We start from the raw sequence: 4,394 nt of genomic DNA, 5'->3' as shown, positions 1-4,394 counted from the left end.
AGCAAAAAGGTATTTATTGAGTTCTTAAGGCTCACCCCTAAAACTTGAGCTGGGATGAAGAATGGGGGAGGGATTGGAGGAGAGAGAAGACAACTTGTCCAACTTGCCTAAGTTCATCACCTAGCCAAGGTCTTAGAATTTCTGAGAGAATCCATGGCTGGAGACTGGGTTCCAGAAAGGGCTCCAAGTTCTGGGCTTGGCTTACCACAACTGCAGGTATGTGTGTCACTTAAAGTCCATGATATGTTCTGTGAAATAGGACGTTATATAATTTGGACACTTTGAGAACACCATATTAAAACCTTGTGGGAGGCTGCTTCTGGTTATCCTGGTCACCACTGCTGCCACCGTGGGTAGAAGAGGCTGGTGGCAGTGGGAGTGGGACAAAGGGAAGTAAGTGGGGAGGGAGCAGAGTGTACCTATCCCTGAGCAGCAAGGGCAGCCCAGGCCCCACAGCTGCCACCTGCCTGTCCTCCAAACAATACTTGCGAGCCCATGCCCAGAGCCATGTGTCTTCCTGTATCCCACCTGTAGTCCAGTGCTGCAAGAGCCTGGATTTAGGGTCTTTTCGGGGGAAATAATAAACAAAAAGAGAGCTGCTTTCCCTTAAAAAACTAAACAAAAACCTTTGGGGCCGTGGACGTATATGTGGTCAGATGTTGCCCTAATGAAATTTAAGCAATGTATAGCTACACTTCCATTATAATATCTTTGACTATTCTCGCTTCCATTTACATTTTCATCTTACCATTCCAGACTCAACCAGCCCCCTAGCACTAAGTCCTCTCCCTTCACAAATCCACCTGCCCAGTCAACCAGTGTCCAGCTGCTCCTCCATCCACACTCGCACACACTCATGTCTCTCTCTCTTCCACACTGATTGTACCCAATAGGTACTGTGCTGAGAAATCTGGCATCAGGTAACAACTTAAGGTACAGGGGGAACAGTAGACCAGGTCCCACCACCTCCATAACCAAGGATCTTCCGGCTTTTCTTCCCACAGAGGGAGTTGGGCAGGGGAGTAGGGAAGAGGGTAGGGTCTCAGTCAAGAGGTCCACAACCCTACAAAAAAGTTCCTTAAAACAAGTCTCAAAACAACTAGCAAACAAGGGTCCAAACCATTTCTATCCCCATTCATTTCTTTCTCCGGACAATGGTCCAGCCATCCTCCACTATATCCTCTTCCTTAATACTCTGAGAGTCTGGGCCAGAGGGTTCCGGTGGAGGGCAGACCCCATCTGTAGCTGCCCCATCATTCGTAGCTGTGACCTGGAGGGGAAATACAAGATAGAGCTAAATAGGACATCTCCCAGTTGTGGCCACTGGACACCCAGGCTTTACTTCCAGCTTTACTAGAATTGACTGTGTGACTTTGGGGCAGTACCCCTCCTTTTCTGGATAATACCACCACCACCACCTCATCTCTTCCCTGTGAAATCAGCTTATCTTCCAGAGAAATGTAAACACTTGCATTCTCCCCAAGGGGCACCCCTTCACCTCCATCTCCTCCATGCTGTTTGCATCATCCTCATCCTAATCAGTCTCTCTGGCTGTTGTAAGTGCAGTGGCTGTAACCCTGCATTTTCTTTGGGTGATGTGGGAGGCCATCTCCCTCAGAACTGCACCATCATCCCTCTGGAAATGGTGGAGCATGGTCTGCAGCTGCTGGCTCACCTGGGACAGTCTCCCATCCTCCATAATTGTATCAAACTCATTGGTCATAAGCTTCCTGAGGAAGTCCTCCACTTCATGTAGCCCCAAGTCAGTATTGTGGATGAAATAGTCCTCCATTGCACCCCCTTCTCTAGGCTGTGCATGCCCTGAAACCATTCTCCATAGCCATCTGTAAGGCCAGTCAGGCCTCCAATGCCGCCAAGATGCCAGCTTCAAAGAGCACTTGCAAATCTTCACCAGCACCTGCCTCTGGAATCCTGGTTGTACTTCCAGCACAGATTTCTTTGTTCTTCTGGCAGTCCGTGGTACTTTTAAAGTTCTTCACCAACACCATCATTCAAATGCATAGGTTTCACTATGGGTTGCCTTATTCATTGTTCAACTTTCACATGCATATGGTTAATTGAAAATACATTGGCTTGGGTCAGACACACCTTAGTCCTCAAACTAGTATCTTTGCTCTTGAACACCTTAAAGAGATCTTGCGCTGCAGATTTGCCTAATATTTGATTTCTTGACTGCTGCTTCCATGAGTGTTGATTGTGGGTCTAAGTAAATAAAGACTTTGAAAACTTCAATCTTTTCTCCATTTACCATATTTCTTATTGGTCCAGGTGTGAAGATTTTTGTTTTCTTTACACTTTTTTTTTCTTTACTTCATCAGTAAAAGTATTTTAAGTCCTCTTTACTTCCAGCAAGTAAGGTTGTTAATGAGTCTTCCTCCAATCCTAATACCATGTTCTTCTTCATAAAATGCAGTTTATTGTGTTATTTCCTCAGCATACAGATTGAATATGTATGATAAAAAGGCTTCAACCCTGGCACACACCTTTCCTGATGTAAAATCATTCAGTATCCCCTTGTTCTGTTCTAACAATCCCTCTGGTCTATGTACAGGTCTGAGCACAATGAAGTATTCTGGACTACTCATTCTTCTCAATGTTATCTATAGTTTGTCATGATCTTCACAGTCAATAAAGCACAAGTAAACATCTTTCTGGTTTCTCTCCTTTTAGTCAAGATTCATCTAACATGGTGAGACCTGGGGACTCCTGAGCCCATGGACAAGGACATACCGATGGAGAGCTAGAGCTAAGAGTAAAGCATCCAGCTTATATGAAGTGAGGGGAGATGCACAAGAATGCCCAAACTTGCAGATAGTACCCATTTGACTTAGCTTTGATGGTTCGATGATTAGAACTTGACTAGAGGAGAAAAAAAAATGATAAAGGAAACAAGTATAAATTGCTACAATTTGATGAACTTGACCTTTACTTATGGATGTTGTTGTTGTTGTTGTTACGTGCCGTCAAGTCGGTTCCGACCCATAGCGACCCTGTATGTAGTACCTCAAAATTCCAACTGAGAGGGAAATAGTCTTCATCCTATCCCCTCTGTATGCAGGGTTGATAGGGATGTGCAAGTTAGATATTGACTATATAAAATGGGGGTTATAAAGGCATGAAGTGACTGACATCCAAATTTTCAAGAGGGAGTTTTAGTATCAGAGTGTGTGGGGGAAGGTAGAATCCCCACTGAATAGTTTTCATCTTGTCTAGACTGGTCTGGTGGAAGGAGATGGAGATAAGATTCTTATCATTCAATATAAGTAATTGTTATGACTAGTTTCAATGATCACAACTGTAAAGGCAGAAGTTTGTAACATAAAGGAGTTAGTTGGTTGATTGGTTATGTGCGATGGAGTCAGTTCTGACTCATGGTGACCCTGTACAGGGTTTCCAAGGCTGTAAATCTTTATGGGAGTAGAAAGCCTCATCTTTCTCCTGTGGAACAGCAGGTAGTTATGAACTTCTGGCCATGAGGAAAGCAGCCCAATTCGTAAGCACTACGCTACCAGAGCTCCTTAACATAAAGGAGGGAGTAGTTATTCTTACATTCCAGGAACAGAGGACTCTAAGACATCAAGAAAGAAGAGCACGAGCAGAATGTGAGACCCTATCCAGAGAAACAGTGACATCAGAGGTAGAGATGAGAACACGAAGAGATAGAGCAGCTAAGGACTCTAGACTCATGGAAAGTATGCTAGCGGCCAGGAGGCAGGCTTATAGAATGTTCCCTTTGGTTGTTTAAATGATTATATATTCCTGAGTGCTTTTGTGTACATCCGTCTCTCCCCGCCCCCACAAAAACAGAGGGAATAGAAGCAAATGTTGAATGATGATGCACAGAGGGGACTGTAATCATTGCAATGAAACAATGAGTGTAAAACCGATGTTCTCCCATGTAAACTATCACTCAATTCACAATCAAAACTTGAGAGAGAGAGGAAAAAAAAGACAAGTCACTGACCAGGAGAGAGTATAAAAAACAGACACCTGTTAAAGGACTTGTGCTCAAAATATATGAACTCTTAAAAATGTCACAACAATAAACCAAAGAACCCAATTATAACATGGACAAAAGATGTAAGCACACATCTAACTAAACAAGCTTCACAGATAGCAAATAAGCATATTAAAAAAGGTATTCAAAATATCATATATCTTTTTTTGTTAAATCAATCCACTGCTTATGGCCTTTCCTCAGAAGGTTGAAATAGAAATACTTTATGATCCAGCAATTCCTCTACTTGGTATTTACCCACAAGAAAAAAGAGCCACAATCCAATGTTCATAGCAGCACTATTTACAATAGCAAAAAGATGGAGGCAGCCAAAGTGCCCATCAACTGAAGAATGGATAAACAAACTGTGGTACAT

The 4,394-nt window shown here is 43.2% G+C and overlaps 1 pseudogene; it reads right to left on the bottom strand.

Moving 5' to 3' along the window:
- Positions 1-1,135: 1,135 nt before the first annotated feature.
- LOC102823553 overlaps positions 1,136-4,394 on the bottom strand; it is a 47,940-nt pseudogene continuing 44,681 nt past the window's right edge.

Source organism: Chrysochloris asiatica, unplaced genomic scaffold (genome assembly GCF_000296735.1).
Source record: "Chrysochloris asiatica unplaced genomic scaffold, ChrAsi1.0 scaffold00315, whole genome shotgun sequence".
Classification (NCBI taxonomy): Eukaryota; Metazoa; Chordata; class Mammalia; order Afrosoricida; family Chrysochloridae; genus Chrysochloris; species Chrysochloris asiatica.
Note: the sequence above shows the minus strand (reverse complement) of the source record. Positions and strands in the feature narration are given on the sequence as shown.